The 14,730-nt window shown below is 37.3% G+C and overlaps 1 pseudogene; it reads right to left on the reverse strand.

The window, feature by feature from the left end:
- Window positions 1-14,730, reverse strand: part of LOC143655444 (contactin-associated protein-like 3) — a 231,340-nt pseudogene that overhangs the window by 69,041 nt on the left and 147,569 nt on the right.

Here is a 14,730-nt window from a genome sequence, read left to right on the forward strand (position 1 = left end):
AAACCCAGAGATGATGGAATCATTGAATTGCCTCAGAATACATTTATTACCTGCTGTGATGTCCTTTGGTGGTTGGTCTAGCTGGTAGAGGCTCAATTTGAGTTTTCCATCCTTAAGAAAGAGGATAAGATAGAGTGAACTGTGCCAAAAAGTACCAGACAGCAGACGCCCTGCTGTGTTCCAAGTTTGAAATTGAAAAGTGATAGACAATTTTTTCTTTGCAGAGGTTCTGGGCAAACCTAAGTAACTCCTGGAGCTCAGAAAAGTCACAGTTCACAGGTGAGAACATGAGAAGGACACATTCCCCCATAAATAAAACAGAAGATATTAAGCAGATGCCGGGTGGTGTTTCAATCTACTTACTTAGAGACTTTGCAAATATTTATAAGGTTTCTCATCAACCCAGGATTTTAAAAATTAGACCACCCAGTAAAGTTTAAATCCATGACATTTATCTTACTGTTCAACATAAGCATAAATACACTTATGCAAACCTATCTTTGTGTCTCTTATGTGAAATTCTCCACTTTCCTACTTCTAAGCATTAGCAAAGGAGTCTTGTTAATTTGATTCAATAAGAATCTATTCTATGCCAACTATTTTCCAGGCTTGGTGCTAGGCCTGAGAAATACAACCGTGAATAAAACTTATCCTTCTCTCAGACTGAAGCAACATTTGGTCTTCTTTGACTAACGTTGGCTTGAATTTTCACCTGCTACATTAGTCAGGGTTCTCTAAAGAAACAACCAACAGGAGAAATCTGTGAATATAAGATTTATAAAAGTGTCTCATGCAACCAAGGGAATGGAAGAGTCCAAAATCCATAGAACAGACTGTGAAGCTGGTGGCTCTGATAAAGGGTCTGGACCAACTCCACGGGAGAAGCTTGCTGGCTGAAGAAGTAGTGAAAGTGTCTCTCTTCTCCCTTAAAAACCTTCAGCTGATTGGATTATCTTATGGGAGCCATGCCTTAGTTGATTACAGATGTAATCAGCCACAGATGCAATCAACTGACAGGTAATTTAATACACCCGTCTTCCAGTCTATCAACCAGACAGGAAACATCTTTGTAACAATGGTCAAGCCACTGCGCGCCTGACTGGTCAACTGGGCACATCACCTGGCCAAGCTGACACCACAACCCAACCATCATACCTACCCCAGGAAAATTCCTTCCCTTGTCTAGATTATGCAAATGTTATGACAAGCATGATTTTCAGTCAGCATACAGGGACACTTAATTTCCTACTGGAGGTGGGATTTTTTTGTTTAAGGTTGATGACAAGGTTGAAAAGTGACCAGGGCAGCACCAGGATGCCAAGACTATGCAACATGCAGCAACTTGCCATCAGTCTGTTGACTCAGACATACGATTTCTCTCCGCACTTATGAAAAAATTCCCATCTCCCCGACATGGGATCCCATTAGCACAGCTCATGAGACTGTGTATTTATAAGCAAGTTTACATAAACTCATTTTATATCAATAATAATTTTTAAAATCTATTTAATAATTTATTAATAATTTATTGAGACGACAATGGTGCCAAACATGGCCCTAAACATTTACACATCCAACTCCATCCTCATAAAAGTGCTATGAGTTAGAAACTCTCTCTACCCCTTCCACAAATGAGGAGAGGCATCGAGAGCTTAGTGAGTCGCCCAAAGCCACAAAGCTAATGAGTGACAGAACTGGGATTAAAACAGGACAGTCCGATTCCAGAGCCCACGATTTTAATCACTACCGTAGAAACTGCATATCCAGTTTTCTCTGTCCAGTGCCTTCCCATCCTATGGATAAAAGACATGGAAAGCTAAATGTCAGTCAGAAGGTTTCTTAGTGAGCAAAGATGAGAGCTGTTTCTCAGGAGATGACTACTCTTGTGTATAAATTTTTAGCTCATTTTTGTTTGGGTTTTTTTAAACATATAGGGGCAACATTAATAATTTTACATACTTGTTACAGCATGATGATACTCAGGTTTTTTAAAAAGCAATATTTTTTATCTTTTTTTATTGATTTCCTCTTTCCCTCCTTTCTCGTCACATTGTTGCCCCCTGCCACTAATAAGGTAGTGTTTGTCCTGTTTTTCTCCCTCTAACCGAGTGATATAAAATATACTGATTCATGTGTACGAATATTTATGAATATACATTGGCATTGTTGAAAAATTAAAATGAGAGTCTTTCCCCTTTCCCAATTAATATCTCTCCCCCCAAATAACCAATATTCTGACCTCTTTAGCATAGACTGGATTCCTGGACTCAAATTCCACATTAGCGGAAACATATAGCATATATTCTTTTGTCTCTGATATCTTTGGGTCAGTGCTATTTGTGGTACTCATTCACATTAAAGCATGTAACTGTGTTTTGTTCTTTTATTTGCTGTGTAAACACTCAGTTTATAAATATACCACAATTGCTTTATTCATCTTTTTGTTAATGGACATTTGGGTGGTTTCCAGTTTTTAAAACAATTATGAAGAGTTCTCAAACGCAACTTTTAGTGAATATTTGTGTACATTTCTGTTGGGGATATGCCCAGGAGCTGACTTGCTTGGTTATGTGATTGGCATGTTAGCTTTAGGATATACAGAAAAAGAGTTTTCCAAAGTGCTGGCACTAATTTAAACTCCCACCGGCAATGTATGAGAATTCTGGTGGCTTTCCATCTTCCCTGACATTTGGCAATGTCCGTCTTTTAATTTAGCCATTCTGGTGGGAGCATTACACGATTTTCAGAGAAAATCCAGGAGCCATTGACCTGGTCAGAGAATTTATTCATATGCTTGTGTCTGTTTTTTTCTTTTATCTTTTGCTTGTCCATCCATAGGAAAGCTTTATACATTCTAGGCATTAATTTTTTGCATCATCTGTGTTTTTATGAAAGCTTATTCAAAACCTGGAACAAAAGCAAGAGAATGATTCTGTATCTTTTCACTGCCGTTAAAATGGTTCAATCAAGATTTATTTAATTATTTAGGAGAATGCAGCCCTATTGAGTTTTGTTATTTGCTATTTGATTAGAGCCCAGATGTTCTGAAATTACGTATTAACTTGTAGATGTCTGTCCAGTAAAAAGAATAGCCCCAAATTTACAGTTTTATTACCCTGTGGACATTAACCAGTTTTGTATCCACTAACAATTTAATTTCAGCATTTATTTTACCAAGGGACTATATAAATCTCCATTCCTCAAAATCTCCTTTGAAGCAACTTTACTGTTAATGACCCACTCATTCATGAATGAGGTGAATAAATCTTTGATGTATGCTTATTTGATATGCATATGGGTCATAATTTCAGCTTTTGGAAAATTATATTTTGGCAGTGTTAAATTTGTTTAGATCTATCAGTTAAATACAAAGTTTATTTATACTATTTCTAGCATGATAAATATTGATTTTTTTTATACTCAGGTATGTCTATGTTTTCTTTTATAACTTCTGCAATTTCCACCTTCCTCCAGATTCTACACATAATCTCATATATATTTTTCTAAGTTTTTGGTTGTTGTTTTATTTCTCAGCCACATTAAATTTACATATTTAAGTTAGTGATATAAGATAGTGATTCATTTTTGTTTTTTGCCTTATGGATACTTGCATGTTCCAGCAACCACATATCCTGTTATCAATAAATTCACATATATATTGGGATCCCTTTCTGGGTTTTTTACTTTGTTCTACTGACTTTGTCTATTCCTATACCAATATTATATTAATTTTAGTATAGCAGCTTTTAGCATGCTTTAAAAGCTGGTAAACAAAGTCTCACCTCACTTTTTTGCTTTATATATTTAATATTGCTTTTGTTTGCTTTTTATTTCAGGTGATGGAAGAGAGGAGCTGATCTTGGATATTTATTTATACATATAAATTTTCAGCTCCAGTGGAAATAAGAAACAGCAATTCAGATTCTAATTGGAATTTCATCAACTTACTTTAGAAAGAAATGATTTTAGGAAAAAAAAAGTGTTACTGATGGAAGGTTCACAAACTTTGAAGAACAGTCAATCCCTGGAAGAGCTGCTAAAACTCTCAGTGTTAGGTCACACCCAGAAAAATAAAGTCACAATATCTGGGGGTGGGCCCATCAACAGTACTTTGAAATCTCCTCAGATGATTTGAAGATAAACATAAGTTAAGAACCATGATCCAACAATTAAAATGGCTTTCAACACAATTATATTTTTAAAATTTCTGTCAGCTTATTTTTCAGAAACTGACATAAATTTAGCTTTCTTTTTAAAATAATCTTTAATACACATTATAACAATATACATAAATTAGATTGTTTACTCTTAGATATATTTTTATTCTGCTGAAGGTGAAATAGTTTTATTGTAAGAAAATTTCCTGCCATAATGAATTAAATAGCAAAAGCTTAAGAGTAATACACACTGATCCATAGTATAAATGTAAAACTTGACTATTGTTTGTTACTTTCATATCAGCTGCAGATTTCTTTACCTTTTGATAAATAACAGAGCAGCCAAGCTTCCTACCACAGATGAGTGATTGCTGGTTGCAAGAGTCCATTATGACAACTGATTTTTTCCAACGAAATATAGTTTAAAATATGTTTCCTTTTAAATGGCGAGGCAATTATTTTCCTATTTTGATCAAGAACACATAAAATTGCAATAACTTTCAGCATAGAATTCTAACATTTCCATTATTTATTCATAGACACAATTTGTAACCTATTACCAATTTGTCTGTGTAAAATTTATGCATTGTGATACTTTATACAATGTAACAAGCAGACAGTTTCCTTGAGGATGATGTCCAGAAATATTGCCATAATTGTGGTTTTCCTGACTGGTGGGTTAATAGTCTTCAGCCATAATCCAGAAGAATGTGTAATGTGTAGAAAATTCATGTCGCTTTTCCTTGCAGAGCCTTGGCAATCAGTGTCATGCCAACCAAGTGACTCCTGTTTATCTCAGTGACAGCACCTTTGAGTGTGGTCCCAAAGATCCTGGGCAGGTGTAGGAGATGAATTCTTCTTTCCCCAGCATAGGCAGGGAGAACGTGGCTTAAAATTCAGAACGTGTTTCACTAGGGCTTCTTGGATGCCCACAGCCAAACAAATCCTCCCACCTGGTGATAAAGCATGTCCAACAAAGTAGACCTCAGTAGCTAGCAGGATTCTTTCTCTTTCCTGTCTGAGTAATGTTTAGTATTTCCATTTCTCATGGGCACAAACTTTGGGTGGAAGGTTGTCCCATTTACCTGTTTCTTCTTTTCATTTCTTTCTTTTTTTTAATGTAATTTTATTGAGATATATTCAGACACCATACAATCCATCCAAAGTATACAATCAATGGTCCATGGTATCATCACATAGCTGTGCATACATCACCATGATCATTTTTAGAACATCTGTATTACTCCAGAAAAGGAAATAAAAGAAAAAGAAAACCCAAATATCCTATACTCCTTATCCCACCCTCTTATTGGTCAGTAATATTGGACTCTACCCAATTTCAAGACTTAAAATAGAGGTAGGTTAACTAAGACAGTGTAATATATATATATATATATATATATATATATATATAATATCTCAGTGGAACAAAACAAAACAGCCAGTAGTAGATCCACTCAAACATAGGCAACTGACTTTTTTTTTTTTGCAATATAGTTATACAATCATTATCAAAACCTGGATTACAGTTGAAAAACTTCAGGTATTTCCTTCTGGCTATTCTAAAGCACTAGACTCTAAGAGGAAACATCTGAGTGAGTAGCCCTAGTCCTTTGTTACATTCTAATATCTCAGTGACACCTCCACCCTCTCATTTGATCTTTCTCTCAATCTTCAGGGATATCTGGGAAATGCACATTTAACTTCTTCATGCTGGAAATGTGTGCTGACTTTATGGGGCAGAGGAAGAAGACTGATTGATATTCTTGGAGAGACTGGTACTCCTGGGTTTCAGAGCCTATTTGGCTTAAGGATCACTCTAGAGGACTTTTTTCTGTAAAACTTTTATAGCGATTTAGGTAGAGCCTAGGGAACTCCCTAGGGTTTCCAAGAACACTGTTGGTTGGTGTGCTTGTTTAAAAGGATGTATGTCCCCTAGAAAAGCCATGTTTTAATCAAAACCCCATTCTGTAAAGATACAATAATCCCTATTTAGTATTGTATGTTTGAAACTGTAATCAGATCATCTCCCTGGAGATGTGATTTAATCAAGAGTGGTTGTTAAGCTGGATTAGGTGATGACATGTCTCCACCCATTTGGATGGGTCTTAAGTTACTGGAGTCCTATAAGAGAGGAAACATTTTGGAGAAAGGAGATTCAGAGAGAGCAGAGAATGCTGCAGCACCACAAAGCAGAGTCCAACAGCCAGTGACCTTTGGAGATGAAGACAGAAAACGCCTCCCGGGGAGCTTCATGAAACCGGAGCCAGGAGAGAAAGCTAGCAGATGATGCCGTGCTCTCCATGTGCCCTTCCAGCTGAGAGAGAGGACCTGACTGTGTTTGCCATGTGCCTTCTCACTTGAGAGGGAAACCCTGAACATTGTCAGCCTTCTTGAACTAAGGTATCTCTCCCTGGATGCCTTTGATTGGACATTTCTATAAACTTGTTTTAATTAGGACATTTTCTCAGCCTTAGAACTGTAAACTAGCAACTTATTAAATTCCACTTTTAAAAGCCATTCTGTTTCTGGTATATTGCATTCTGGCAGCTAGCGAACTAGCACAGTTGGGGCTTGGCATATTGTGGCAGTTTGGAATATCTGGCTAGCTTGCATAATAGTAACCTCCCAAATGACCTCTCAACTCTATTTGAAATCTCAGCCACTGAAACTTTCTTTTGCTCCATTTTTTCCCCTCCTTTTTGTCAAGAAGGCTTTCTCAGTCCCATGATGCCAGGGCCAGGCTCATCCCTGGGAGTCATGCCCCTCAATGCCAGGGAGATTTATACCCCTGGAAGTCAGGTCCCACGTAGAGACCTGGGTAATGCGTCTATTTGCAGAGTTGGCTTAAAGAGAGAGATCACATCTAAGGAACAAAAGACAATCTCTGGGGTGACTTGTAGGTATAATTACAAGCAGGTCTAGCTTCCCCATTGCAGAAATAAGTTTCATAAGGGCAAGCCTCAAGACTGAGAGCATGGCTTATTAAATTGGGAGTTCCTAATGCTTGAGAGAGTATCAGGGATTGCCCAGGTGGGGAGGTTTAATAATTCCACATTTTTCCCTAGTCCCCCAAGGGGACTTTGCAAATACATTTTTATTTCCTGCCCACTATACTCTGGAATGTATCTGGGTATTGCATTACCTTAAGCTGAATAGAATAATAAGATATAATTCCCTATTCTAGGTTCCATGTAATTAGGTTGTTTAAATAAGCTGATCAGACAATCGAATTAAATAGTGTGCAACAGAAAATTTAAATTTTGGACCAAATTATCATCACTTCCTTTGGTCTTACTCAGAAGTTGAAGTTTTAAAATACAGACGATATCATTCTTTACCCTGTTATTTTGATTTATCTTGGTCATAACCAGGTCCATTTCATTCATATCTCGAATTGCAAGCTGATCTCATTCTCAACTTTTTTAACAGTTGCTGTGTGGAGTAGTGCTGATTTTCATAGCTGTAGGACTCTAACTCTGAGACTCAGTGTCACACAGATACCCAGTGTCCCTGGAAGCTATCAGGTTATGCAGAAACAGCATAGCACTGGGGCAGGCACCAGGAAACATCTAATTAAGTGTTACCATCCACACTGGGGTAGGTCACATCTCCAGGGAAACAATAAAAAAGATTCCACCCAACAATACTGAATGAGGATTAAAGGGTATGGCTCTTTTGGGGTACAGAAGAGCTTCAAGCCAGCACAAGCATCTTTTAATGTGTTTATTGGTCATTTGCTTATCTTCTTTGGAGAACTGTCTAGTCACATCTTATGCCCATTTTTAAAATGGGATTGTCTTTTATTGTTGAGTTGTAGGAGTTTTTAATATGTTCTGAATATTAAACTCTTATCAGATATATGGTTTCCAAATGTTTTCTCCGATTCTGTAGGTTGTCTTTTTATTTCATTTATAGAGTCATTGTATGCACTAAAGTTTTTAATTTTGATGAAGTCACATGATCTATTATTTTCCTTTGGTTGCTAGTGATTTCGGTGCAAAGTCTAAGAAACCGTTGCTTAACACAAGGTCCTGGAGATATTTCTCTCTGTTTTCCTCCAGGAGTTTTATGGTTTTGATTCTTATTTTTTGATCTTTGATCTATTTTTTGTATATATGATGCAAGGTAGGGATCCACCTTCATTCTTTTGCATATGGACATCCAGTTCTTCTAGCACTATTTGCTGGTGAGACTATTCTTTTCCCACTGAGTGGACTTGGCACCCTTGTCAAAGAACAACCAGCCATAGGTGTGAAGTTTTAATTTTGGATTCTCCTTTCAGTTCCATTGGTCTGTGCCATGCAGTATCAAGCTCTTCTGATTCCTGTAGCTTTGTTATACATTTTAAAATTAGGATGTATAAGTCCTCCAATTTTTGTTATTCTTTTTCAAGATGATTTTGGCTATTCTGTACTCCTTACTCTTCTAAATGAGTTTGATGACTAGCTCTCCCATTTCTCTGAAGGAGTCTGTTGGAATTTTTATTGAAATTGTCTTGATATGTAAATAACCTTGCGTAGAATTAACATCTTAATAACATTTAGTCTCCCATTCCATGAACATGCAGTGTCCTTAAATTTATTTGTCTCCTTTCATTTCTTTCAGTAGTTTTCCATGTACATGTCTTTCATATCAGGCTGAACTTTTATGTTTTCCTTTTTCTTGTACTAACCAGGAAATGTGTTCATTTTGTGTCCTGGTGACATAGAGCCAAAGATGCTTTCACATTTTGACCCCATAATCTATGAGCCAGTTCCAAGTAGCACATGTCTGGAAAGAAAACACTTTTTAAAGCAGTAAGAATAAATGCCCCCATGCTGTGCTTATAGGATTTTCTGTCACTAAACATGGACTCACTCCTTAAACTGAGATTTAGGTATTTTGAATTTTAAACACTGAAAGTTTATTAACATATCTGGGATCACTTGCAATTGGCCAGGGAATAGCTCATTAGGGATTTTCATTTTAAAATAATTGGCCTCCTGAGAATGATAACAAAACACAAGAGAAATACAAATTCTGATTTCCATGCAAAAATAGATAACATAGATAAAAATATACAAAAATAAAATTACCATGCACCATGATAATATTCATTTTTAACTTTTTTATGCATAAGGCATATTGTTAAATTACATGGGCAGCTGTTAAAAGAGTAAAAGTTGATTTTTAAAATACAATTTCAAATGGGGACATAGGAATATTTTTTTAATGTAGAAACTAATATCCCCTTCTTTTCTCTTTCCTTTCCACTTAGGTTTTCTTACCATAATGATGATCTATGGATTCTGTTCCTTGGCTAACTCAATGATATCCACTCCATTATAGTAAATATTTTCAAGACACCCATGAAAGTTTTTACGTGGGAATGTCAGCTTCCAGGTAACCGAATCCCTCTAAAGTTGATCTTAGAAAAAAAGATGACATCAACAGCATTTAGAGATTTTTCTAATTATCCTCGTAAGACATTTATGATTAGCAAGTATAACATGTTTGCTACTTTCAAATTAAGTGTCTTATTAAAGTGGTATTTTGTGGTACACACATTTCTTACACCAGATGTTTGTGTATAAATCTTAGGGAAGGAGTGGATGTCTTTCTCTATGAAGAGCCTCTTAGTAGGTATGGTCGGCTATGTCAGATGTGTGGATTCTATGGAAACTACTCAACTCTGTCACTATAACATGCAAGAAGTCAAGGGTATGACTTAAACTCATGGGCATGGCTGTTTTTCAATAATTTATATTATTATTATTACTATTATTATTTATAGAAGTCACCTTTGGGCCAGATTTGGCCCCAAGACTCTAATTTGACCATCCCTTGGGTATTGCCTTTTGTTATTACATTGATCAATTTGGGTAACGAAACCAAATCTGTTTAAGGGGAGGGCCACAGTGACTCAATGGCAGAGTTCTCACCTGCCATGCTGGAGACCTTGGTTCGATTCCCGGTGCCTGCCCATGCAAACAAATAAATAAATAAAACCAAATCTGGTACAAGACCAGGGTCTTTAATAGATCTCATCTTCCCAGGTTATTGCTGTCAGATGATAATCACAACTTTTGTGGTTTCTTCTGATACTTTATAACATTAAATGTGTGCTGTGACGAACTGGCAGAACAGATGTTATATTACAGTGCAGTTCTGATACATTTGGGCAATGGGTTGCAACCAAAGCCTTAAACTCTTAAAAAATACTAAGAAATTGCTGATGTGTGCATTTGGCTCTTGTTTTATTTAACAAGTCCATTGATACATACATACATATATGTACAGACATGTGTTGTTAACACCTCAAAGCGGCCCTAAGTAATGCTATGCTGTTCATAGCCAAACGACAGATATAATGCACCAGATAAAATTTCCAGGGCGGGCCGCGGTGGCTCAGCAGGCAAAGTGCTTGCCTGCTATGCCGGAGGACCTCGGTTCGATTCCCGGCCCCAGCCCATGTAACAAAAAACGGAAAAACAAAATACAATAAAACAAGAAAACGTTTAAAGATGTTTCCCTTTCTTCCTTCCTTCCTTCCTTCTATCCTTCCTTCCTTCTCTCTGTCTTTCCTTAAAAAAAAAAAAAAAAAAAAAAAAAAAAAAAATTTCCAAAGGCATATATTTAATAAACCTGCTTGCTGCCTTGATGCCACTTCATTCGTAGAGATTTCCTAAACCTAATGCTGTGACGTGTCATTGACTCTCATGCGGAGAAAGTGATCCGAAATAACATGTGGACGTATTGTAAGCAGTAAACATTGCCACCGTGCCTGGAAATGTCATCCTACTTCTGAAGTGCTATGAATGGATATTTTTCTACAGTAGTGCTTTCTTTTGCAGGTTATACTTCATTTAAGTTATACAACGTATAATAACCTCATAAACAAGATTCAAGTAACTCGATCCTCCCTTTGCCTGGAAATGACATGTGTGCGTGCCCACAGTGAAGTTGGCATGCGTGTCGAGCAGCTCAACAAGGACCAAGTGCCAGTGCTGGTCATCCAGCAGGCTGCCCAGCGAGATACTGCCCTGGAAGCCCAGGAGCCGAATGCTTGGTTATTTCCATTTTAAAATCACACTTTGCACTTAGGTCAGCATTGCAATGTCCTTCCATCCTTCCGTACTATTGAGCAGTCACCTGACTTTCTCTCGGTCTTGAATACAATATTCTCACACCACTTTTTTCCCTGTTTTTGTTCATTTCTACTTTGGTGCAATTCCTTTTATATTCATTTATTTTTTCTCATTGCTCATTGCATTCTCATTTTCTTGCAAAGATGATCCTTGCTAGAAACTCATTATCAGCACTCCCTCAAAATTTTCCAGTGGCCTATCTTGTCTTTATAGTGTGTGTGTGTGCGTGTATATATATATATAGTCTACATATATATATATATATACACGCACACACATACACATATATAATGTTGTTCTTACTAGACAATTATCAAACACATGCAGTTTTTTACCTGTATATGATGGGGATATTTGCATGTGGCCATGTATCTGTTCGGAATGCTCTTAAACCTTTTTTTTGGGGGGGGCATGGTTTCCTGAAACAGTCATACCTTGCATTCATTGCCCCTATGTAAAAATTAAAAGTACCTTTATAAGAAACACTGAAAGGTGTCCCAACTTGTATGATAAACTATATAAGCACTCTATCTAACTATGAAAAGATTAAATACCAACAAACATACTTTTATCTAAACAGGTTTTTTTTTTCTGCAATTTTTTCTTTTGTATTTTTTTATTAATTAAAAAAAAGAAAAGAAATTAACACAACATTTAGAAATCATTCCATTCTACATATGCACTCAGTAATTCTTAGTATCATCACATAGATGCATGATCATCATTTCCTAGTACATTTGCATCGATTTAGGAAAAGAACTAGCAAAACAGCAGAAAAAGATATAGAATGTCAATATAGAGAAGAAAATTAAAATAATAATAATAATAAAAAAATATATATATATAAAAGGAAAAAGAAAAAATAAAAACAAAAAGATACAAACAAACAAACAAACAAAAAAACTATAGTTCAGGTGCAGCTTCATTCAGTGTTTTAACATAGTTACATTACAATTAGGTATTATTGTGCTGTCCATTTTTGAGTTTTTGTATCTAGTCCTGTTGCACAGTCTGTATCCCTTCAGCTTCAATTACCCATTATCTTACCCTGTTTCTAACTCCTGCTGGTCTCTGTTACCAATGATATATTCCAAGTTGATTCTCAAATGTTGGTTCACATCAGTGGGACCATACAGTATTTGTCTTTTAGTTTTGGCTAGACTCACTCAGCATAATGTTCTCTAGGTCCATCCATGTTATTACATGCTTCATAAGTTTAGTCTGTCTTAAAGCTGCATAATATTCCATTGTAGGTACACACCACAGTTCGCTTAGCCACTCGTCCGTCGACGGACACTTTGGCCGTCTCCATCTCTTTGCAACTGTAAACAATGCTGCTATAAACACTGGTGTGCAAATGTCCATCTGTGTCTTTGCCCTTAAGTCCTTTGAGTAGATACCTAGCAATGGTATTGCTGGGTCGTAATCCATTCTGCCAGTCTATGTCTTTTGATTGGGGAATTCAGTCCATTAACTTTTAGTGTTATTACTGTTTGGATAATATTTTCCTCTAACATTTTGGCTTTTGTATTATATATATCATATCTGATTTTCCTTCTTTCTACACTTTACTCCATACCTCTTTCTTCTGTCTTTTTGTATCTGACTTTAGTGCTCCCTTTAGTATTTCTTGCAGAGCTGGTCTCTTGGTCACAAATTCTCTCAGTGACTTTTTGTCTGAGAATGTTTTAATTTCTCCCTCATTTTTGAAGGACAATTTTGCTGGATATAGGAGTCTTGGCTGGCAGTTTTTCTCTTTTAGTATTTTAAATATATCATCCCACTGTCTTCTAGCTTCCATGGTTTCTGCTGAGAAATCTACACATAGTCTTATTGGGTTTCCCTTGTATGTGACAGATTGTTTTTCTCTTGCTGCTTTCAAGATCCTCTCTTTCTCTTTGACTTCTGACATTCTAACTAGTAAGTGTCTTGGAGAATGCCTATTTGGGTCTAATCTCTTTGGGGTACTCTGTACTTCTTGGATCTGTAATTTTAGGTCTTTCATAAGAGTTGGGAAATTTTCAGTGATAATTTCTTCCATTAGTTTTTCTCCTCCTTTTCCCTTCTCTTCTCCTCTGGGACACCCACAACACGTATATTTGTGTGCTTCATATTGTCATTCAGTTCCCTGATCCCCTGCTCAAGTTTTTCCATTCTTTTCCCTATAGTTTCTGTTTCTTTTTGGAATTCAGATGTTCCATCCTCCAGTTCACTAATTGTAGCTTCTGTCTCTTTAAATCTATCATTGTAGGTATCCATTGTTTTTTCCATCTTTTCTACTTTGTCCTTCACTCTCATAAGTTCTGTGATTTGTTTTTTCAGATTTTCTATTTCTTCTTTTTGTTCAGCCCATGTCTTCTTCATGTCCTCCCTCAATTTATCGATTTCGTTTTTGAAGAGGTTTTCCATTTCTGTTTGTATATTCAGCATTAGTTGTCTCAGCTCCTGTATCTCATTTGAACTATTGGTTTGTTCCTTTGACTGGGCCATATCTTCAATTTTCTGAGCGTGATCCATTATTTTCTGCTGGTGTCTGGGTATTTGATCAGATTTCCCTGGGTGTGGGACCCGGCTGGTTGAAAGGTTTTCTGTGAAATCTCTGGGCTCTGTTTTTCTTTTCCTGCCCAGTAGGTGGCGCTCGTGGTGCTCGTCTGTCTGCGGGTCCCACCAGTAAAAGATGCTGTGGGTCCTTTAAATTGCCAATCCGAATCTCGCAGTCGGCCCGGGAAACCGCGCGTGGAGGGGGGGTCGCCGGCCACCGCGGCTTGGGGGAGTGCCGGTCCAAATTGCCCAGCTGGCCCGAGATGCCAAGCGTGGCGGGAGGGCCCCGCTATCCAACGTTCCCAGTCAGACCGGGAAGCCACGTGCGTGGAGGGGACCCCAGTCGCCAGCCGCCCCGGCCGGGAAAACGCACGCAGCCTCGGGTATCTCACCGCAGCGGATTCTCCCTGCCCGTTCAGCCGTTCCAGAATGGGGTACGCTGTCTTTTTGGTCTCTGTCGTGGCTCCAGGAGCTGTTTTGTATTGTTTCTGTTTCTTTAGTTGCTTTTCTGGAGGAGGAACTAAGACCCGCGCGTCTTACTAAGCCGCCATCTTCTCCGGAAGTCCTCTGCAATTTTGTTGAGATATATTCACACACCATGAATACATCCAAAGTACACAATCAGTGGCTCACAGTTTCATCACATGGCTGTGCATACATCCCCTTGATCAACTTTAGAACAACTTTAGATTCCAGAAAAGAAGTAAGAATAAAAAACAAAGCCCAAATCCTCCCACACCCCTTGTGCCCCACCACCGTTGACCCATAGTATTGGTTTGGTATATTGTTTACTGTTGATAAAAAAAATTAAATTATTATGGTTAACTATAGTCCATAGCTTGCAATAGGTACATTTCCCCATATACCCCTCTATTATTAATTCTTTAAACAGATTTGTTTTT

This window comes from Tamandua tetradactyla, chromosome 2 (genome assembly GCF_023851605.1).
Source record: "Tamandua tetradactyla isolate mTamTet1 chromosome 2, mTamTet1.pri, whole genome shotgun sequence".
Classification (NCBI taxonomy): domain Eukaryota; kingdom Metazoa; phylum Chordata; class Mammalia; order Pilosa; family Myrmecophagidae; genus Tamandua; species Tamandua tetradactyla.